The sequence below is a fragment of the Rhodamnia argentea genome, chromosome 8 (genome assembly GCF_020921035.1).
Source record: "Rhodamnia argentea isolate NSW1041297 chromosome 8, ASM2092103v1, whole genome shotgun sequence".
Taxonomy (NCBI): Eukaryota; Viridiplantae; Streptophyta; class Magnoliopsida; order Myrtales; family Myrtaceae; genus Rhodamnia; species Rhodamnia argentea.
Genome location: NC_063157.1, coordinates 23,671,291 through 23,696,159, shown reverse-complemented (window position 1 = coordinate 23,696,159; position 24,869 = coordinate 23,671,291). Strand labels below are relative to the sequence as shown.

Below are 24,869 nucleotides of genomic sequence, written 5' to 3'. Positions count from 1 at the left end.
ATGTTGAGTTACATTTGCATGGAAGTAACGTCCGTGACTTTAATTCACCAACTAAAGACATAATTGAAAGTGAGATGATGGAGGAATACATCGCCCTTCTTGTGTATGACCAACTTTAGCCCACGTTATGCCTCTGTTCGTTTTGTGGAAAAGAATTTCAGAAAAATGTTTGTCGGATTTTTTGGCGTTCGGTTCATAGAGAAATAAACGAATTAAAGAAAATATATTCCTCTCATGGAAAAAACACATTGAAAAGTGAAGCAAATGAATGCCCTTTTTGAGAAGAGAAAAACATTTTCTCTCATCTTTTCTTCCCCTACTCTTTCACATTTCTTTTATTTTTTAATTATTTTCTATATTTATTTTAAAAATTTTTAAAAAAATTATTTTTTTGTATTTTTCTCTTTTCTTCTTCTTATTATTTTCTATTTTTATTTCTTTTCCCTTCTTTTTTGACCGGTTGTCGCCACGGCCACGGCCGGTGACTATTCGCAAGCAAGCCAGGCCAAGCCTCACCCGAGGCCGGGTGTTGCCGGTCTTGAGCTCTCCTTCGGTCGGTCACCGGCCGTCATTGTGGCTTGCCACCAACAGAATAGAGGAAAAGAAAAAAAGTGAAAGAGAAAAAATAAAAATAAACAAACATTAGAATTTAAAATGATTTTCCATACCGATGAAATATATTTTTCATATTATTCTCATGTTTTAGCTGAACACCAAAAAATATTATCATTTTACTGAAAAATGACTTTTTGAAAAATAATTTCTAGAAACACATTATTTTTTGCGAAACCAACGGAGCCCGTACTTTCATTTTTTCGTGTTCCTTCACTTCAAAAGCAACCAATAATGAGTTCATGGATATTCAGTTGTCTACAACTTAATATCCAAAAATGGCTTCAAATCTACTAGCAAGGTGTTCGAAGATCATTCTTCATGCGATTTCACTATAAGGAAAGTTTTAAATCTCTCATGCATTAACTTTCCTCGCGAGATGCGCGTGTGATGAAATGAAAGTCGAGATTCTGCTTATGTAATGTATTTAAGGAGTGCTCTTTTAGCCAGTACCCTAGGCATTAAAGTGCGCAATTCGTGAAAGAGTTTGCGTCATATTAATCATGGGATCAATACAGTCCAAATTTTAAAACTTGTTACGAAAATACAATTAAGTCCTAAAACTTTCAATTTACATAATTAAGTTAAGCTATAAAACTTATCTCAAACGCAATTTCCATAAAGACATGAATTATGACAAAACGTGATCTATTTTCGAGGTTCCGGATGACTTCAGTACAGCCACGAGTCTTCTTGGCGAATGATGGTATTACATTTTTTTCCCCTTGGTATTGTAGCTCATTTGTGAGTTCTCCTTCATCTAAGTAATTTTATCCTAGATATGGGCGTTTGACCTATGTCTGTTGTCTACCCAGAAAGATTATGATAGACCCAAGCCCCTTTTAGCTGTTAATTTCGTTGGTTCCATCGTGGAGTCACATGATCAACGGCTCGTATAATTATGATTTGTTATACCGTTTGTCCATCATGATAAATTTTTCTCGTCAACCATCTCGAAATGAAAACTGGTAACTTGCTTGAAAAGTAAATTCAAGAGTCTCCAAAATAAAACTATCTAATCATGTAGACCCAAAATAAAACTATATCTAAATTGTACAAGGATCTGCATCGTGTATGACTTTGACAAAAACGAACCGAAAAAGAGGAGGCGTACGAAACAATTTAATTTTCAATGTTCAGATTGGACATAAGATGAGAAAGGTAGTGTATAGGAAATAACAAGCTAGAATAAACCACATAGAACAGCACTTATCCATGAACTGACCTTCGTGGCTTAATAATGCCATTGACGTCTTAAACTTATCTTAATTTATTGAGTATCATGCCCGCTAATTGGTATATTCCCTTTTTTGATGTAGGAGCACCAAGTTCTATGGAACAAATTTGAAACTCGATTCATACATCATCGATCGTGCCAGTCAAATCATTATTCATGCGCGTAAAAATCAGTTTCGGCTACAACTTAATCAGATGTGTTTAAAGCTGAAGTTGTCGATCATGTTGTACAGTTATCGATTTACAAGACTGTTTTTCACTCATCCAAATTTGTGCACCAGCCTTGTTAATGATCATCATCTATCCTAATCTTAATGTTTTCACTCAGAACCCATTCTCCATTTCGCGCACGCATCGCTTATTAATAATAACAATAACAATAAAAAAACAAATCAAGATGACTAGGTCATCCTCACCTCGGAGAAACCGACAAAACCCGAGTAGTTCGCCAGTCTAACGAGAAACGGACAAAGGCCAGGTAGTTCGCTCTAGTTTGCTCCCACGCATGGCGTCCGAATTATGTCTCTAACTAACCTAATCATTGACATTCTTGTCGAGCAATTATTATAAAAAAGTAAGGAGCCATTTTGTCTGGAAGAATAATTCACTCGCCAAATAATAATTAAAGAGATTTGATCTAATAAATTTCATTTAGAACAGCTTCATCGGAAACTTCGTCTAAGAAAGCTAATTTACAAAATTAATATAGTACACACTATCAATATGAACACTGAATAGCCATCTGAATCTTTTTTAGCAGCGGTACGTAATATTCTCTCGTGCCGTGATCCGCCATACTTTCGTTTCTAGAACATGGACTCTTGTCTCTCGTTCGCTATTTGAGGCCCGGAACCCAAATTCGTCCACTGCCCCTAACCCATTCCCTCTTGCTCACCACACCGCTTTGTCAATGGCGGATTCCCAGAACGAGATCGGGAAAAAGAGCCGTGAGACCTCCGAGGTCTCCGATTACACGCCCGGCTTCCTCATGGACGTTGCCGACGAGGCCGAGACCATTGCTCCTCAGCCTAAGCCCGGAGCTGTTGTTGATGAGATTGCTGTAAGCTGCAATTACAACCTTAAATAACGCCTCAAGATCACCATAATTAGATACACAAATCACAATAATTGAGTAGAGGATTTTAAGAACTTTGTTTGAGATCCATCGTTCTTCATGCAGAATATCGATGAACCAACGCTCAAGGGCTTCTCCTGTATAATCCTCCGAATCACTAGATTCAGTGAAACTGCCCCTCACGTATCGCGTTCTTCTAGGAATACGTGTCGTGCTATTCCTTCACTACATGCTTTAGAAATCTGTTATAACATGCAATACCTTCAGTTTATCCAATAGCTTGAAGCCAGATGCTTTTATTTTTCTCAATACTGTTTATGTGCTCTACAAGTAGTGAAGGTTGTTCTTACTTCTTTTCAGATCAGGATGCCTTTATTTCATGTCTTTCTTGAGGTGCCGATGTTTATTCAATTGCTTGCGAACCGAAGCATGCAAAGATTCAGATCTTTCAACTTCCAAAGCATCTCCTTTCTAAGCGATTTCGTTTTGCTGTCTTATTTCCTGTAATTTTGTCCTGTTTTAGGTCAGTAAGAAGACTCCTGGATGAAGCAAGTAGTTCAACCTTCCGTGCAATGTATAACATCTTTTTTCATGAAGAGTGGGCGTGGATCATGCCCGATGTGGAAGCCCTAAAAGGCTCTGCTTCTAATTTTGTGCAAAGAGACCTGTGGACTCAATATATATGCAAGGTAAGCAAACCCCCCCAAGTTTTGTATGGATTTTTTTTTTGTTGTTGCTCTTTTTCTTTTTTCATTTTCCCCTGAATTTGTCCTATCCTTCAACTCGTCCCGCAAAGGTGTGTTTTTTCCATTGTCTTTTTGATGTGTTGGAGCCGAATTCTTACAGGCCTGTGGTGACGGTGTGCTTAAGAGGAGCACATGAATGGGAAGAACACAAGCAGTGCCGTGGTCGTCAAAATCGAAAACGAACTACCCGGCCGAGAAAGTCTCTACATCAAGGCTTGGTCACTTTAGTCGAACAACAATAGGATATATTGTTGATGAAGAGTGTTTTATCATGTGATTACGGCAATATCCGACCTTGACGTGTTGTAAACGATCCGATCATTATTTTTTCTTTATTATGTGATGACATAACTCATCAGATCAAATTTGTCCAATTACTTATAGCTCATTATGAAAAGTGTCGGAGCATTTCGAGTGACACGGCAATGTCAATGTCAATGTCAATGCCAGGCGAAGGTATACAGTTTACATTAATCCGATCAAAGCAAGACCAAACACCAAAGACATAAAAGTAAGGGAAAGAGAGAAGAAAAATGAGAAAAATACAGACTACAGGAGGAAACCAATGTATCGGTTGGAAGCCGAACTTGCAGAAGTTTGTGTGATTGGATGATGATGATTTTCTCTCAAGAAATGCCGACGCGGGATGAGGACAGTATATTAAATCATGTTATCCTGAGCCAGAGCTTTTTTAAATTCCTGGAGGGTTTAATGACGAAACAGATGTTGAATTGAGGCAAAATTGTCCAAAAAAGTTCTCTTCCTTAATTTGTTTTGCGGAAAAAAAGTTTCAGAAAAAACATTTTTCGAATTTTTCGACATTTAATTCTCGAAAAATAATTTAATCTAGGAAAATATTTTCTATCCATAAAAAAAAAACCCCTTTTAGAAGTGAGAGAAATATTTTTCTCGTTTTGAGAAAAGGAAAACATTTTCCTTTCTCGTCTCTTTCGTGCTTCCTTCTTTATAATTATTTTTTTTTTACTTTCTTTACATTATTTATTTTTTTAATTTTATTTATTTTTTCTCTTTTTTATTTTTTTCTTTTCTCCTTCTTTCTTTCTCCTTCTTCCGCTCACCGCTCCTTCCTCCACCGACTGCGGAACGCGGCGACAGACGGCCATCAATCATGACCCAGGCCGGCGAACTTGAGGCTCGGCCTGTCCTGACAATCTCGGTCTCGTCCAAGACTGGCGAGCTAGGAACTGGAAGTGGCTTTGGCTGCTGTGCTGCGGGCGCAGGCTCTTGCCACTTTTCGATTTCTGTCTGGGTCTCCTCCATCCTTAATGTGGACCTTGTATTTCCTGACGGATATCCTCTAGTAGAATCCATGCGGGTAGCAAGCTGCACGGCGTTTCCGGCCGGAAGTCGGCAAGCACACGTATTCTCAAAGAAGGGGGAGTGACCTGGAACACCTCCAGGGGTTACAAAGCGCCAAAAGAAAAATCCAACCTCTTCTCTCTCCTTCGTCCTTCTTCCTACTTCGTCAATGAATGTCATCTCCTCCATGGCTCTGTCTTTTTTGCCGTCCATGCTTTGCTCGTCCAGATCCAGTTTTGGCGCGGAACTCGTAGCCGCTGGGCTCCGTCTTCCCAACGAATAGCTCCATCGCCATCAATAGCTCTCCATATCTGGAGGAACTAGCTGCTGGTCCATCTCTAGATCCGCAGCCATGCCGATCTGGTGAGCCCGAGATCGTCGGGACCGGCTGAGCCTCCAGCTCACCTGCGGCAGGCCGCCGGCTCATTTTGGAAAAGCCTACAGAATGCGTTGAGTACGGCCTATCATCCACAAACGGATGACCAGTTTGAAAGGACAATCCAGACGCTCGAGGACATGCTGAGAGCGTGTTTTTTGGATTTTAAAGGAAGTTGAGAGGTACAACTTCATTTGGTTGAGTTTGCCGTGGCCGGCGATCACCCTAAACTAGAGAGGAAAAAGATAAAAAGAGAAAAAAAAAATAAAGATAAATAATTAAAAAAATTGAATTAAAAAATAAAAAATTATTAAAAGGAGTTGGTGGAGGAAAATCAGTTGATTTTTCATACCAAATGACGGAAAATATTTTCCAAATATTTTTCATAGTTTAGCCAAACATTGGGAAACATTTTCTGAAAATTTAGCATTTTTCGAGAAACAAAGGAAGGCATAAGATTTTATTTATTTTTATTTACAATTTTATGTTTTTCTTTTAATTCTTTTTCTTTTTTCCTCTGGCCATCACCCTGGATGCGGGCGGAGGTTGAGGATAGTTATTATTTTAGACTGGTGAAGCTGCGGTAGTTGGTGGTGGTGGGTCTAAACTACTAAGGATCTATATGGTAACACTCCTTGAAAAGTGTTTCTGTTCCGAAAGTGTTCTCGGAACACTTTTGGAACAGAAATGTGTATGGTCGAAAAATGTTCCAAAAGTGTTCCAAGGGAACACTTTTGAAAAAAAAAAATACTTTTGAAGCCAAAAAAAGAAAGAAAAAACTTATTTCTAGGTTTTGGAATACTTTTTAGAAATAACTCGAGAGCGAGCTTGTGTAAGCCACCACTGCCCACCATCGTCGGCGAGGAGTCGAAGCGACCACCGCCGGCTGCCGGTTGCATTTTCTTCCTTTTGGTGAAAAAAATGTTCTTTTTTTTTTCTATACTTGCCAAACACGTTTCTATTTCCGAAAATCGTAGTTGGGAACAGAAACACAAAATAATATTTCTGTTCCAAATATGTTTCTAGGAACAAAAACGTTACCATACGCAGCCTAAGTATCTCCACCAACGACATGCATGTTAGAAATCCCACAATCAGAGTTGTCGATGTGAACGAACCGTCAGAGCCGCTGAGCTGAGTAACTTTCATAATTCACAAGACAAATAACTCTCCAAGAAGCATAAAGTTGGGAGACATCTCATCCACAGTAGACTAATTAGACTAAATTCTTCTACAAATGTAAACTTACTAACCCCCGTTCAAATTTTCTACAACCATGGGATTAGGATGTTCTTATCCTTAGCTGGGTCCCAAAAACCATTCGAAAAATCAATTCAAACCCTCCGATAAATTTTTTTTTTCCCGTTTTCCATAGTTATCAATATATATGCAATTAACCTTCGAAAAATCAATTCAAACCCTCCCATAAAATTTTTCTATATAACACGATGATTCGTTTTTCAAAGAATAGAAAACTCCGGTCTTCCAATAATGTTCTAATATTAGGGGATACTTGAAGGAAATGAGATTCTTGTAGAATTCCAGTAAATTTATAAGGCCCTGAGATTAGGGACCTCGATTTGATAGGGGCCTTAACTGTGATTGATCAATGAAGCATCATAGATGGTAGGGGTGTGTTGTGTTGTGCATTCGGAGAGGTCCAAATCAGCCTGGTTGGTCCGGTCCTCGTTCTTTGACATTGATCCGTCGGTTCAATTCACAATCTGAGCTTGTGGGCTATTTTCATGGTTGAGCCGGCTAGAGACCGGTCTACCCAAGAAGCTAAGGTCAGCGCACGCTTGAAGAATCGAAACTGATCTCATGGATGAAGATCCGGGCCATCAGATCATTATAATATTTGCACCGTCTTTTGGTATGGATGCACTGTCCTACTTGAGGGCAAAAATCGTAAGGTGCTGACAACTCCTAGCTAAAGCTAATTCGACATTAAATAAGTTTCACATTCCATGGTCCGAGGCAACATGCATCAAATTAAAATAAGCTAACAAAGTTTAAAAATCAGGTATTCGATCAAAATTAAATTAAAGTGCAAATAGTGTAAGGTTACTCATACTCATTATCTCAACGAACGTATACCAAATTATCCATTTCCTTTTTTTTTTTCTCTGATTCAATTCGCGAACCGAGCTTTTAGGCCGTTTTCATGGTTGAGAAGGCTAGAAACCGGTCTACCCAAAGAGCTTAGGGAGTGCGCTGCTACGTGGCATCGACACTCTCCAAAGGCCTATGTATTGTGTCCGACACTCTCGCACTCTTCGACATGCGACCGACATGCGGTCGGCACTCCGGACACACCAACAACATGAGAGTCCGGTATCCCCGATATGCCATTTTGATGCGCTCTAGGTCAATTCCAAGCATTTTCATAAATTAATGGTCAAAATGAAAATTTATTAAAAATATATATACTTACGTCATATACCCAGCCGCCCTAAAATTAATATATTCAGCCACAAAAAAAAAAAAAAACATAATCGTGAATTCATAACGGAAGAAGAAGAAGAAGAAATTCACCACCGATATTTTATATATGCATGATAAAGATATTCATTTAATATACAATGTATTCTAACATGTCAAAATTTTCTATTTTTTAAAAAAATCACGTATCAACGTGTCGTGTCGTATTATATGTCACGTATCGTGTTGGTGCTATATAGGTGCGTTGAACCCTACGACGATCATCCGACTGCTTATGGATGATGACACGTCCCGTCCCCATCAAACCCATTCTAATCCTATACATGGTCGTCATCATTCATTCATCACCACTGGCACTCTTCTTCGCGGCGCTGGGTGCCCGTAAGCAGTAAAGGGTAAGGACCAAAAATTTACTTTGTTACCTCTTTAAGTTGACAACAAATTGCATCTGCAAAAGCTTGAGGCAGCATTTGTTCTTTCAAATTTCTAATTAGGATATTTAGATATATATTTATTAAGAAACTAATTGGACATCAACCAATGATATTTCTCTACCAAATAATGAATAAAAATAAGAGCGGGATTCTATGTGGCGTTTTCTAGAGCCGGTGGCGAAAGCTTATTTGAGATTTCTTATTTTCTTTAGAAAAGGAGACGAAGGTTTAGCGGAGAGGAGCGGAGGGCAGTCGGAGGAGGCGGAGGAGAGCGTGGATTCTACGTGCGACTGGAGTCGGCGGTGGTTCCTTGGGCAGGAGTAAGGGTGTGGGGCTTCCGCGGAGGGATGTGAGGGCGATTGTTAGTGGCGGCGGGGAACGCCACCCCCTTCTGCCTTCCCTCGGAACCACCACCAACTCCTGCCGTCCCTGGGAGTCCGGCTCCCCTCCACCTGCCTTCCGCCCTCTGCGGAGACCAGACACCAAGAACCTCCTCCATCCATGAAAGCCCCCACTCCCCTCCGCCCCGCCCTGAAAGCCACCACCAACCACCCACTCCCTCCCTCCCACCGACGACACCATGGACCGGCGTTCGCCTGCTCCTTCAGTGAAGTCATCCAATTCCTGCAATGCCTAAGCCACGAGTGAAGTCTTCCCCGTACATCTTTTCGCCACATAGCAAGGAAATCAGTCGGAACAGCGTCATCACATGGCTGCTCAAATGCATCAGGACTTTTTTATTTTTTTTAGCAGCCAAGGCTACAGTTGTAATATACTCACAACTGCTTTCTGATAATCCATTTCCCGATCCTTCGGCCTGTTTCTTGTTTAAATATTTCGTGGGGTCTGGTCGAGTTCGGGATTTTTTCCAATTTATTTTTTTTAAAAAAAATATTTACAAAATTATTTTTTAAAATAAATATTTACAAGTTTGGATCTCGCTCGGCGGTTGGGTTGCCGAGCGAGGCCCGCTCGGCAGTTGGGCTGCTGAGCAGCTCTCCAGCCCAAATGCCGAGCGGTTTTTTTTTTTTTAATTTCATTTTTTAAGTATTTTAATTATTTATACTTATAATATTTAGTTTATTTCGTATTTTTTAACATGTTTATATTTATCGGGCTTTTTTTTTAATTTCGTTTTTTAAAGTATTTTAATTATTTATACTTATAATATTTATTTTATTTTGTATTTTGTAACATGTTTATATTTATTGGACTTCTTCTTCTTCTTTTTTTAATTTCATTTTTTAAGTATTTTAAGTATTTATACTTATAATATTTAGTTTATTTCGTATTTTTTAACATGTTTATATTTATTTTATTTATATATTTTTTCTTGGGAAGCTTATCTTTATAACATAATTAGTAATAATTAATATAAAAATTATTAAGATCTATAATTAATAAATAATGTTGTAATTATGTAATTAATTAAAAATATTCATAAAATAAAATTGGTAAGATAAATGAAATTAAGGAACCCCATTCTTAATTCAATATCTTTATAATTTAATCAATCGAAAACCCATCTAGACGATCCCGAATAGCAAAAATTGCCATTAATAAATCCCGAAAATACTAGAAAAAATAGGAAAACCCATCTAGACGATCCCGAATTGCAAAAATCCATCGTTCATCACCGCCAACGACCGAATTTGTTTGGGGAAAGAGGGAAAGGAGGTTCGTTCGATATAGAGAAGTAACACCGAAGGGAGAAAATGCAAAATTGACAAGGAAAACGGCGTTTTTTGGGGAAAAAGCTGGGCCAAACCTCCTACGGCTGTTTGCCGATGGATTCCTCTAGAAAAATTACGTGAAATAAAAAAAAAATAGTCTCAAACGGACGCCCGAGCGATGAGATATGCTCTTCTAAAGTTTTGCCCTTTCTTTACTCGTTTCCACTCTTTTCTTGCGGTTTTTAATCTTTCCATGCGGTTTTTAACTCTTTTGCTGCGGTTTCCTATCTATCTATTACGGTGGTTTCCAACATATTCCTGCGAGTATATTACATTATATCACAACATTATTTATTAATTATAAATCTTAATAAATATTTACATTAATTATTGCTAATAATGTTATAAATATAAGCTTCACAAGAAAAAAAATTATAAATAAAATAAATATTCTAAGTATCAATAATTAAAAAAAATAAGAAATTTGCAATATAGCCGGCCCACATTGTTTTTTTTTTTTGTAAATTTCGTATTTTTTAAATAATTAAAATACTTAAAAAAATGAAATTAAAAAAAAAAAAGAAGCCCAACCCCGCTCGGCAGCCGGGCTGCTGAGCAAGTGGGCTGCTGAGCGGGCCTCGCTCAGCAACCCCATTGCCGAGCAAGGCCCAAACTTGTAAATATTTATTTTTAAAAAATATTTTTGTAAATATTTAAAAAAAAATTAAATTGAAAAAAAACCCGTCGAGTTCTGGTGCTGTCGCAGTTTTGAGAGACCCAACCCAAGACGTGTAGATGAAGAAGAAGACGAAGAATTATTGAATGAGACAGAGCACGGTCGGAGGTGTTTTTTTTTCTTGTCTTGTCTCGGAGGTTCACATGGCGGTGATGGAACAGGGTGAAAACCTTTTCGACAGAGAGTTAAAGGGAATTAAATTTCGAGGAAATACAGCTATCGGTTTCTTTTTTCTTCTCAGAGCTTGTTGGGCGGTATTAAAACCAGAAAGACAGATTTGCATGAATTTATTGACTTATTTAGAACGTTTTTGAGTAGTTCAGAAAAATAAATAAAAAAATGGGGGCGATCGTGCTGTAGTAATTTCTGAAGGGAATGTCGACAGAAATTAATCGAGTTTCGAAATGTCGAATGAGCCACTCAGTCGGTGGTGGGGGTGAGAGGAGGGCGCTGGTCGACGAGTATGTTAGAGCGGGGGTGGTGGACTGAAGGGCGCTTGGGATGGGGGGAGGAAATCGGGGCTAAGCTCGAGGCCAGTCGGTGAGGTAGACGGAGGTTCATCCCATCATCCAACGGTGTTCATTTTTTACTATTTCTCTCTTTTGACAAAATGGAGATTGTGCAAACCCTCGCGATACCTTGCAAATCTACTAGAAAGAATTTTAATGAGAGAATTGATTATGTGACAATTTTTGAACGTTCAACATCTACTTTGAGGTTACAAAAAAATAAAGATAATTAAAAATTATTGTAAGATTCACTCTTTTAAGAATTCGTAGCTCATAATACATGGTTATTCTCATCAGTGCTCGTGTGCGTGCGGACTGACCTACACCGGTCTCCATCCGCCAGGACGGCGCGAGCACCATGTATATTTCTTTATTTATTGTTTTTGCAGAAGCGAGCATCAGTCCGAGACAAAAATTCGAGTGCGCGGATGTTATTGATTGCGGTGATAGTTTTATATTAGTGACGTGCAAGTGACATCTTCAACGGACAAGACTTACGTGCAGCACTAATTCATTTTGTAGCTACTTACTTGACCGACTGTTCTTGTTGACTTCAACTTTTTGCTTCTACTTGCATCCCACGTTCGCGTCTCATTTGCCCAGCAAATATATCTTTTTCTTCTTCTTCTTCTTCTTTTATTTTATAATTTAACTTTCTTTTTTTCACAACCTTAAGCCACGTCTTTTGACTAACTTGTCGTTGCTTCTTGCTTTCCCACTCGCAACTTGATGAAAATGGATCACCAATTTCCGACAGTTCGAGCTAACGAAACGCGCGAGCATTAGTTTGTGACCTGCAACGGCATTGTTTGTATCCGCCAGGACAAGGCGAGCACCGTTTGCTTATTTTTTTACGACTTAATACCTCCAACGCTTTTGTCTCAATTTTACTTTTTATATCATAAAAAAAAAACTCCAACTTTAGGTTCAATCCCAATTCTATCCTAATGTTTTTTTATCCCATAAAAAATCCTCAACTTTAGGTCATATCTCAATTCTACCTTAATTTTTTTTTGTCCTATGAAAACCTCTAACTTTACGTCTTGTCCTAATTCTACCATTTGGTCCCAATTTTATAGTCTCATAAATAACCACGAACTTTTACTCAAGTCACAAATTTGCCCTCACTAACCTTCCGTCCAAAATTGCTCACTGACAACCGAGAAATTGGAAAACTTCCGAGCACGAGCTATTCAAGTGTCTCGAGCGCGAGCTCTCCGATCTTGAGAGACGAAACATTCCAAAGCATGAGAAATCGAATATCGAGTGCAAAATCCCTAAGAGTGATTTTGACAGTAGATTAATGGAGGCACATTTAGGACTCAAAAGTTGGCGATCTTTATGATACAAAGAAAATACATAAAAATTGCAATTGGACCTAAAACTGGATTTTTTTTATAAGACGCAAAAAGCTTAGGGTAGAATTGGTATTGGACCAAAACTGATGATTTTTTATGAGACAAAAAAATTTATGGTAAAATTGGGACTCGACTTAAAATTAGAGGATTTTTATGACACAAAAAAATTGTTATATAATTGAGACTACATCGAAAGTTGTAGTTTTTTATGAGATAAAAGGTAGGATCGGGATAAGAGTTAAAAGTTGGAGATTTTTCAGATTATGAGACCATTTATGTGCTTACTTCTTGTTTTTGCCAAAGGCGAGCATTAATTTGACTCAACTAAACTTTTTAAAACGCGGTAGGTATGGATGCCAATGCCAACAGCCTCTATTGAAGCATGAGAACGTAGAAAGAATAATAATTTTCAATTAACACTAAAATGGTTTTAAGATCTGGTTTTTAGCGTGTCATAAAAGAAACACGAATTTGAAGATATAATTAATACTTCCTATCAAAGAAATTATCGGTGCCAACTAGAATGGACTTTGGGAGGAGAGTGACGTTTTGAAATGAAAAGGGGAAAATTGCCAAAAAAGTCCTAAACTATTGATTTTTTGTCAATTCAGTCTTAAATATTTTTATTTTATCAATTCAGTCCTAAACTTTTTGCATTTGTACTAATTCAGCCCATTCAACCAATTTTGACTGGGCGGCGCTACCGTGGACACCAATCAATGTTGACGGTGCAATTTTTAATAATATTTTATTTTTTTCCTTTTCGTTTTATTTTCTTTTTACTGTTCATATTCTTCGCTCAGTCCGACCCTAAGAAACAGAGCCAAAAAGGAGACTCCACCGACCAAGAATCCAAGACAACCAAGTCCCAGAAGACGAAAGAGCCGACCTGGCTCGACTCGAAGCATGATGACGATATGGTCTCCGAGTTCCAAGATCTGCCGACCAGGTTCCAGCAACCCCTCATCCCTGACCTCGAGCGAATCTCCACCACCTCCAAGGCCTACATAACCCGAGCCAACAAGCAGATGACCAATGACTTCAAGCCCTACGTGGGCAACAAGTACGCGCCCGCCATCGTGACCCTCGTCTCCTGCGCTTTCATCTTGATCCCTTTCGTCCTCGTCGCCCTTCGTCTCCTGGTCGAGGTCATATTCAGCTCGGCCTCGCCGTAGCTGAGCTAAATTTTCAGAGGGAGAGGATGTTGTTAGAGAATGGGATACGTCGCTCTTCCGCAGACGACGACAGGACGCCACACCTCTCCCAGCCATGGGCTGGCTCGACCTCGCCAGATCTGGGCGAGATTCTTCATCCACGTCTGAGTTCGGCTTGCAAGTTATTCTGCAAGCTTGATGCCAGAACTGAATTAAAGAATTTTTCGTTAAGCTCGTAATTTCCAGCTTAGTTAGGACTTGGATCTGTACTGCGCATTTACAGCTTAGTTAGGACCTTGCCCAGCCATGGAGAAAGAAGATGAATGGTAAAAAAAAAAAGAAAAAATAAATAAAGAATTTGGAAAAAAATAAAATATTATTAAAAATTATCCCGTTAGTGTCGGCTGGCGTCACGTCAGCATCGGCCGATCAAAATTGACCGGATGGACTAAATTGACACAAATGCAAAATGTTTAGGACTGAACCGGCATAAAAAAAGGTTTAGGACTTAATTGACACAGAAATAAAAGATTTAGGATTAAATTGGCAAAATTAAATGGTTGAGGACTTAATTGGCAAAAGCTCAATAGATTTAGGACTTTTTTCAAGTGAGGAAAAAAAAAGGAAAGATGAAAGTCATAAGACAATAAATAAAGCCCACGTTCCCGCAAGTGCAGCAACGCAAGATAGAAATGAAGATACCGACACCATCTCCATTCAAATCAATCTCTATATTTTTCCCTGCTATTTTCAAATTGATTTTGAGAGCTGCCGCTCCCCCGCAATACATTCTGTTGCGCTTGCTGAGAGCTGCCGAGCCCTGGCCATCAGCTGTCGGCTCGTTGGTAAGGCGGGAGCTTCAAGCCCGATTTCTGGTGGCACACCCCCAACACCTACCCTTCAAATCGACTCCTGTGTGCACGCCGAAAGTGGCCGAGCCCTGCGCTCGCCTCAGTCCCTCCATGCGGTAGACTTGCCGATAAATGCAACGTTTGTAGCCACAAGGGGCGTTCTCACCACACGAAGGACCCTTGTCCGGGAAAGGACCCGCCGCCTTCGTTCCACAGCTATGGGTTTTTTGTGCTATCGTTCCTATTCTTTCATTCGCCTTTCGATTCAACGTGCTTCGCTCCATTCGGACGACAGCCGGTCCTTGTACGGCCCAAGTCTCTTTGACTGTTGTTATCCGCTCTCGTTCCTGTTTTGATATGTTCACATTTGTTTCGGTCTGAGTGCCTGAACGTCACTCTTCTTGTCATTGTAGAAATACTGCTCTGCTCATTCTCTCGTCATTCGGTACACGAACTGCAAGCTCAATCCAAAGATAAAATTAATAGGATAGCTGACTCAATATGGAGTGGATGAGACCAGAAGATGTATGGGCCTAGACGAGGACAGTGCTTTCGCGTAATCATCGATGCTAGAATCTAGATCAACACAAATAAGAAACAGTAACGAAAGCTGAACATGGGGAGGGCATCCTTCTTTCGATATTGAGGGCCCCTAAAGCAAGTTCCTCCTTTGACCAAGGAAAAAAAAAAAAAGGAAGTTCCTCCACGTTCATTCGAGCTTGGTGATGGCTCTTGTGCTGGTGAAGCAGTTAATTCCGGGGAGAAATGATTATGTCATTCTCCTTATTAACATCATGTTTTGGGAGAAATAATAAATAATAATAAAAATTATTGTGAGGTCCTATTGTTCAAGAATTTGTGGCTTACAACACGCTGTTACTTTTACAGTCACCCAAAGACTGTTATGCTAGCAAAACTCAATCTTATGCTCCGCGAAAATTCAACGTCCCCTAAATCTTGGGATGCGAACGATGCTCCACAATCGTCGAGGCCCGTGCCATGCATGGGTGGAAAATAATTCATTGAGGGTTAATATCACAAAAAAATTCTCAAAAATAGTACATCTATATCATATTCACCCCAAATTATTTTTCATATCACAAAAAATACCAAACTATTGCGCTCATGCCACATTTCATTTTTCGCGTTACGAAAGATCTCAAATTGATATAGCCGTAATAAATCTACCATCCGTTACGCTTTCATCCAATGTCTCATTAAAAGGCCGACCTAGAAACACATGTGGCAAGATCACCAGGTGACATGAATCCAACATGAAAGTTCAACATAAATGGATCTCCTAAATGACATCATTTTGGAAAAGCCAAATATCTTATTTTTCCCCGGGAGCTCCCTTGCGTTTCAGAAATATGCTAAAATCCCTAATTTTACCACAATTTTGTGATGAGATTTTGGTAAATTTGTCACCTGTGTATAAGTTTGAGATTTTTTTTTATGACATGAAAGTTAATTTGGGTTAAATGTAGCACGAATGTACCTTTTCATTTTTTTTTTTTTGGTTAACCTGATTCTTATATAAAGTTTTGAAGCGATTTTAGCTTTTTGAGTAGTAATTCAGAAATAAGTGTTATAGTGATTAGCAAAATGATTGAAACAAATTGAATCAATATCATTAATCTTTACTTAGCTAACAATAGCTAAATTCATGATTTTTGCACTTTTGTGTTTACTTTTGAAAGTTTTAGTTTCTTAGTAACTTTTGGTCTCACGGATCAAAATTATTAGCACACTTTAAAATGTTGTTGTGCTTTAGCAAAAAGATTTGTATCCATAAAAATGGAGATTCAAATTTGATAATTTGTTTTCTTTAAAGAAACGTTTCAAATGGCATTGACTATGATGTGATATCCTAGAAGGTGTGTAATGTGCTATCCTCTTTACTCTCATTTTAGAACAAACTTCATGCTCTCCTTCTACATCAACACCATACTAATACCTTTTAGTTATTTTATCAACTCTAGATTTATCTTCATTTTTTAATTGGATGGACTTAATAATGATAAATAAGTTTCATCGTAATTAATTCCGTTTTGATTTTCACCTCATTAGTTTTGAATAGGTACTTCTTATTAACTTATAAACCGATAAAAGTGAGGAAACGGAAGATGTTAATTTTTTAGACCAATCAAAACTCTAGAGGTGGAGGAGTACAAAATTAGACTTTTGCACTCTTAGTCTTAAGTTTTTTTCATAACTCTTTAAAGAATGATTTGAGGTATAAACTGTAGAAGAAGCATGCATGAGGATTGTTTCTGATTGCCTTACAGAAGCTTCTTTTTCTATATTTCGACAATTTTTTTTTTCCTATTTATCTTTGCAACTTCCCGTTCTTTTTAGTATGATGAATTGTGGAAGACGTGTCGGACATCGAGAAGGCCACACGTCAACTCCTCAATGGCTCTCCCTACCACATAGTTACACCAACCAAGATTGATAAACGATATTTACATGGGGCATCATATAGCTCAGAAGGCCCCCACTAAAATGCTAAGTGCAAGTTTCTATTATAATTTTGGGACAGAAGATGCTAAGAAAGAGCGCCTATCAAAGCATGGAAGTAAGTGAGTTTACAGAAGATGAGGTTGATTCACGTCACACTCTTCCGTTTCTCTCTTAACTCTACTCCAAATGGTGGTAGCTGCCTTAATCCAAGCAATCCACCTTAAACCACGGGAGCCTAACACTCAAAGTTACTGCTACGAATTTATCCATTGTCCTTTTTGGGTTCTAATTGATGATCTCGCTCATGAGTACTAATATGAAGAAGCTATTAGCAGAAATCAAGAATAATAGGGACGAAAGGAAAATTGTCAAAAAAGTCCTAAACCTTTTATACTTTTCTCAATTCAGTCATAGACCTTTTCTCTTTGTGCCGATTCAGTCCTATTTACTGAAAATCGTTGAGGTGGGTGCCAGCTGTCCTATGTGGCACCGCCGATGCTAAAGTGAATAATTTTTAAATATTTTTATTTGAAATTTTCTAACTTTTTTTTTGCTATTTTCCTTTGCTAGCTCCATGACTGGCAACCCCCGCCGAATTAGGGCCGGCGGGGGTCACCGGCCCCATGGCAAGGAGCGACGCGACCCCTGCGACTCCATAGATGAGGGTCGCGAATCCCTCATGGACGAAGGCGAGGGGTTGCGACCCTCCCCCTCACGGGCCACGGCGAGGGCATCGCGGCCCTCGCCGTGGCTAGATCCGGCCATGGCAACACCTGCTGGCCTAGATCCGGCCACGGTGAGGGCCGTGATGCCCTCGTCGTGGCCCACGAGGGCTTTGGCCGTGACCCCTCGCCTTCAGCCGTGAGGGATTTGTGGGGGTCGCCGGCCTCCGTCGGTTCTCGCCTTGGGGCCAACGATGCCCATCGATCCTTGCCCGGGGGCCGGCGACCCTTGCCGGCCCTAATCGGGCGAGGGTTGCCGACCTTAAGTCCAGCAAACAAAAAAAAAACAAAAAATAAATTAATTTTTTAAATAAAAATTTTAAAATATTATTAAATATTGTCCTTAGTGGTGCCACATATGATGGTTGGTGTCCACATCAGCAATTTTCGGCGAATAGGACTGAATCGGCACAAAATGAAAAGGTTTAGGATCGAATCAAGAAACTTAAAAGATTTATGATTGAATTGTCAAAAGTGTGAAAGGTTCATGACTTTTTTTAACAATTTTCCCTAGTCTCGGATGGAGAGAAGTGCCCAAAAAGTTCTTACATCTTTTACATTATGCCAATTCAGTCATAAATCTTTCAATTGTGTTGATTTAATCATAAACTTTTTGCATCGGTAACAATTTAATCCCCAACCTTGCAATTGTGGTAATTTAGTCCTAATGTATTGATGCCAATTTAATCTTAAACTTTTTGCGATTGTGCCAATTGAGTCCATATGGCCAATTTTGGCTAAAATCCGCTGACGTGAACATCAGCCTTTTTACGTGGCCCTCACCAACACTCATGTGGACATTTTTAAATACATTTAAATATATATATTTTTATTTTATAATTATTTTTTTTGGTTTTTTTTTCTTCAAAATTTCTGGCAAGGTTCACCGGCCCTCTATCCTAAAGCAAAACAAAGTAACAAAATAGATAAAGAAAAAAAATACTGAAAAGTTAAAGAAGGATTTAAGAATATTTAAAGAAAAATGTCAACATCAGCACAAGTCGTACCACGTAGGCATCCACATCAACGATTTCCAGTCAAAATTGACTGGATGGATTCAATTGGCAAAAATGCAAAATGTTTATGATTAAATTGGCAAAAATGTAAAATGTTTATGACCGAATTAACACAATTAAAAGGTTTAGGACTAAATTGACAGCAAACGCAAAAGATTTATGACTACATTGTCACATTTAAAAGATTTATGATTAAATTGACACAAATGCAAAATATTTAGGACTTTTTGGGCACTTTTCCCATCTCGGATGTTAAAGTTGATGAACAAATCTTTACGCAACATAAAAATGGGAAGAGCTAGAGTTAGTATGAAGTTGTTAGCACCTCTGGGATCAGGAAACATAACCTGTTATGAGGGGACAAAGCTTTGGATGGATTTCAAGCATGAAAGGCTAAATCACTTCTATTATTCATATGGAAAAGTGGGCATTGTGCTAAATGCCGCGCAGAATTTCCTTTCAATAAGAATAGATGCCTGCATATGACGGGAGTTGTTTTGGCCCATGGCTTAGAGCTGTAGTGCGTGAATTTAGCCAGTTCTGGAGGATTTTTATTGGAAAACTTCAGGAATAAGTACAGGACATCCCCGAGACCCACGTTAACACAGTCCAGATCTCGATTACTGAAACGACATACCCACTTCTACTCCCTTTGCCTACTGAATGCAATAAGCCTATGTTACTTCTTCCTGCCCCCTATTAATCAGGGAAACTCACATCCCTGATTCAGCAAACAATAAAGCCGGCAACCAGAAGGATAACAAGGCTGTAGTGAACACAAAAAATGAGAAGACACGTTCCATCTGGTTCCCAGGTGTCGAATCCGAATCCAATTGATTAATATTTGTCGCTAATCACTCCTGTTCATTCCTGTAAAAGCTCAAAACAATGGGCTTTGGTTGCTAACTCTCATAAGCCACCAGGGTGCTGCTGAAAATCTTATGTTAGAATTGTCAGGAGCTAAGTAGCATCGACCCGAACACACGACAAGCGACACGACATGACACAATACGATATGCCGATACGTCCTTTTTGAAAAATAGAAACTTCCGACACGTTATTTAGTAAATATATATTTTTAGATATACGTAATAAATTATTATTTTTATGAATTTTTTTTTATAAAAATAGAAAATTCATCAAATGAGTCCTTATAATAAAAAAAGAAACTTCCTATTGCTATGGGTCGAGGAAGGCCCAGTCTTAAAGCACCGGAGAGGTACAGTTTTGAGGATATGGTTGCCTATGCTCTTACCGTAGGCTTTGGCAATCAAAGCTCCTATCATGAAGCTTTGAAAAGTGACCACAAAAAAGAGTGGATGACCACTATGACGGAGGAGATGGAGTCATTACAAAAGAATGACACTGTGTAAACTTGTGAAGAAGCCTAAGGACTGGAAAGTGATTTGCTGCAAATGGGTTTTTCCAAGAAAGGAAGGATCAACAGACAAAGAGCAAGAGAGATACAAAGCCTGACTTGTTGCTAAGGGCTATACACGGAAGGAGGGGGATCAATTACTACAAAATATTTTCCCCGATTGTAAAGCACACTTCAATTCGTGCTTTACTAGCTATGGTGACCATATATGACTTGGAGCTTGAGCAACTAGATGTGAAGATGGCATTCCTTCATGGTGACTTGGAGGAGAAAATTTACAAGGAGCGGCCCAAAGCCTTCAAGGTGGAAGAGAAAGAGAATCACGTTTGTTTGCTCAAGAGATCACTTTATGGTTTAAGCAATCTCCGAGGCAATATAATAAAAGATTTGATTCTTTTGTGCTTCGTATTGGCTACATGAGGAGTGTGCATGATTCTTGTGTCTACTATAGAGTTTTGGATGATAAGTCGCTTATTCTATTGATGCTCATGATATGTTGATTGCTGCAAGAAAAATGAGAGATCATTTCATTGAAATCTCAGTTAAGTTACAAGTTTAAAATGAAGGATTTTGGTGCTGCAAAGAGGATCCTTGGTATGGAAATTTTTCGAGATAGACGTGCAAGTAAGCTTTGGGTAAATTAGAAGAAGTGTGTTGAGAAGGTCTTGGAGCGGTAAAACATAGGAAAAGTTAAACCGATTTGTACACCCTTAGCAAATCACTTCAGATTATCCGAGAAACAATGTGCTAGTTCACATGAGGAGGTTATAAAGATATCTCGAGACCCTATGCCAACGCAATAGGAAGCCTCATGTATGCTATGGTTTGTTGCGGACCGGATTTGGCTCGGGCAGCAAGTCTCGTTTGCCGATACATGAGCAATCCGAATAAGGAGCATTGGGAAGCTATTAAGTGGATCTTTCATTATTAGGCTCAAACTATTGGAATGAGTTTGATGTTCAGTTCAAAGAGAGAATCAATCGATTTAGCAAGTTATGTCAATTCAGACTTTGCTGATGATTTGGATAAATGAAGGTCCATCACAGGATATGTTTTTTCTCTTGGAGGTGGAGCTATTTAATGGAGGACAATGCTTCAGTCTACCGTAGAATTATCTACAACCGAAGTTGAGTATATGACAGCAACCGAGGCTGCAAAGGAGGGAAGAGGCTGACCGGTTTGGTCACGGAGTTGGATTTAAAGCAGAAAATTGCTACAACGTATTGCAATAGCCAAAGTGCAATATGTCTTGCGTAGAACCAAGTGTTCTATTCTAGAACAAAACACATTGAAGTTCGGTACCATAAGATTCGAAAATCTGTGGAGAATGGTTGCACTGCTTTGAAGAAATCCATACTAAAGATAACCCTGCGGATATGCACACGAAGACGATTACTACGAAGAAGTTCAAGTCCTGCAAGGACTTGATTTCTTTCACTCATCATTGAAGTTGGTGGAGGCTGCACCGATCTAGATGCGGGAGTACCTTTGCGAAGGTACGGTGGAGAGATAGATGTATATTCATTTTCTTGATTCACGACGAGGCTTATGATTTATTCAAGCCAAAGGTGAAGATTTTTTTGTGCTGTCTTGAATTCCACGAAGTTTCGAAGGCTTCGAGTTTGCAAAATACACGCTTCTAGATATGTCAAGATATTCCTAAAAGATTTTGGGATAATCATTAAAGATTTATTAGTTGGTTTCTTAAACTGATAAGATCTTTAGGGATACCAATCTGAAAATGTATTTATTCAGCATTGTACCTTGTATCTATTCGCACTCAAAATAAGAAGTCGTCTCTTTCTCCCATGCACGTAGGCGGATTTTTGCCGAAACACATAAATATCTACATTCTCAATTATTCTTTTTTTTCTTTTCATCTCATCTAGGTAAGGTGCTCTTCTGCACAACATATATGAGAGAAGTAAAAGATGTGAAAGATGAAAATAATAGAAATAAAGTGCACCGATCTGGTCCGGGTGGGTGGCGGTCCCAACAATTCAGAGCTGGGAACCGAATAGGTCCCCATGGGAAATAACCTAGCCAAGAGATCTCTTTTCGATTTTTTTGCACACCACGAGGTCCAAAGCCCGTACCTAGACAAGAGATCTCTTTTTTGGACATAAAATTACTTAGACGATAGAAAACTTGACAAAGAACCAAGGGAAAAACAGAGGTACTGGCATTATTGCCAAGAAGACTCATGGCTGTCCTCAAGTCATCTAGAATCTCGGACATAGATCCCATTTCGCCACAGTTCATGTCTTCCCAGAATTGGGTCAGTTACTTCTTCGGGGGAGAATAATAGGCGTAGATCGTATAGAATGCTGAAAGGAAAGTAAAAGCCGACACAACCATGCCAGCAACAGACACGATAGCGGGCCGAGAAGCAGCCAAGCACCGTCCGGTTCGCCAGGAACACGAGTCAAGTCGGGCTTCGTGGCATCTGTTCACTACCCGAAAGAACGCCGCCAAATAGCTTTTACGGATATCAAAGGAAATAACCTTACCCAGATCATTGAAGAAAGTCGCGACATCTTTATGCGATCCCAAATAGTTCACTAGTATTTGGTTCTCAGATAAGAGCTCTGCATCCATTCCTTTGTTGGCGAGACATTTCATGAAGGTGATGTAACTGGTGATGTAACTGGAGCGGGAAGAGCAACACTGCTCGAAGGCAACGCAGTTGAGTAAGAAGGAGCTCATGAAATCGTCGATTATCAAAGGAGGGATTCGAAGTACTCCACGACTGAATTGAATGTCGAGTAAGTTCGAGATACCGCCCTTCATTGGCTTGCAAACAATCCCTGAGAGAAAAAGCTGGGTCGCCGAGGGGATCGATTTTAAGTGGCCTTCATCAGCATGGACATCGACATGGACATCTCCAGGTTGTTCCTGCTCTGGACGGCCGATTAGACTCAGTCGGAACAAGTCAAGCAAGTGTTTGGCATTGGAATCCAATCGCTCCCGTGGCCTTTGAGCCGAGACGTTGAAGAATCTCAGAGCGAGCTCACTCAGGGAGGGCGCTTCGTCCCCCGTGTTGCCCTTCGATAAGCTGAAGACCTTTTCAAGGACAAAGAAAGGGATCTGGTTTTCAATCATGAGAAGGTCCTTTTTGAGGAAGGGGAAGATCCATGGCATTGTGAGCAAAGAATCGTTGGGATCAGGCTGAATTACTGACCCAACGATGCAGAACACCTCAACTATGAAACAGGCATCAAGAATCATCATCTCGACCAGTTCATCGCTGCTCAAATGAAGCTCGTCTGAGTAGCAATCCCGAATTCTCTCCTCTAACATTGCTACGAGTTGGACATAGTCATTGAGCACCACGCCGACATCCCTCGTTCGTTTGAGGAAAGCGTAGAGGTATCGACGTTTGTGCTGCTCGACCATATTCAGCTGTTCCTTGCCATGGTGATACGGACCAATGGAAACGATCTGGGGCATGTAAGCGTTCCATTTGATCTCAAGCAGGCTTTGTGGGGCTCTGAAAATGCAGCAGGAGCTTTTACGGGCGGAGGATCTCAGAAGACGCAGCTTTTCGCTGAGCCGCTCCTCCACGGGAGATGACAATTCGATCACGCTCATTTTTCTTTTCAAGAAAGCAAGGAAAGCAAAGAGATGGCCCGACCAAGAGTGGGCTTAAACTCGAGGGAAAATTCGGCTGAAAAGAAAATTGCCAGATTATGCCTGGAGGGCCTGGACAGAGGAGTCGTTGATTCAAGTTTTTGCAAACCCTCTCGGCACCGTGGCAAGGCCTTGAAAGAAAATAAAGAACAAGAACTGATCAGTTTCCATGTGCTGATTGACTTGTCACTTGTTAGTTATCACCTACACCAGTATTCAGCCCACCAGGACAGGGCGATTCCCATTCATTCATTCTTCTTGCCAAAGGAGAGCATTAATCTGAATTTAATAAACGTGCGAGTATTGATTTGACCAACTTGTTTATTACGACCTAGCTAGTGGGACTAGGGCTGTATTGACTCCTCGTCCTCTTCGTTTTTAATTGCAATAGGTTGAGAACTTTTCGAGTAATTATCCCTCCATTTCTCTGTTACTTAAACATGAAGTCCACTGAAGGATAAATTCATAGTAGTCTTCTCATCGGAGTCTAGAATGTTGAAAGTTGTACTTCTTTACCTGAAGAGTTGTCTGAGTAGAGAAAAAATCGAGATGCAAATCAATCATGCTTCATTTTTTTTTTCTCTCAGGTTATGAAAGATTTTATGGGACCATAACTAACTGCTCTAAAAGCTTAAGCTTATAAAAGAATGCGTTGTTTAATATTTATATATTCCAACACTCACCCTCACGCTTAGTCTAGTCTTTTTGACTAGTATTAAGCGTGGACCTGGAAAGATTTGAACTCAAGATCTCCCGCTTTGATACCATGAAAGATTTTATGGGACCATAGCTAACTGCTCTAAAAGTTTAAACTTATAGAAGAAGGCGTGGTTTAATATTTATATATTCAACAGGTTATATGTTTGGGCAGTGAGAAAAGTGCCGCTGACGGGATTTTCTCCGGGCATGCATGTGGTCCTGGAGCACTCATACGTCCCGCGACCAAGCATCCTTGGGCATGAACGAGGGGTCATCACTCTCCACGAACTCATTTTCGCTTACTTGTGAGGTGGAGGACACGTAAAGGGAAATAAATCCGGGGGTTAAAGTTCGTTATACACAAGAGAGGCAACATACTCCTCCATTCGACGTCACTTTCATGCAAATCTTACTCAGTATAACCTTAATTACTCTTGGA

At 39.6% G+C, this 24,869-nt stretch overlaps 1 pseudogene; it reads right to left on the bottom strand.

Annotated features, from left to right (window-relative positions):
- Positions 1-13,296: 13,296 nt before the first annotated feature.
- LOC115735401 lies at positions 13,297-23,692 on the bottom strand (annotated as a pseudogene).
- Between the last annotated feature and the right edge of the window lie 1,177 nt (positions 23,693-24,869).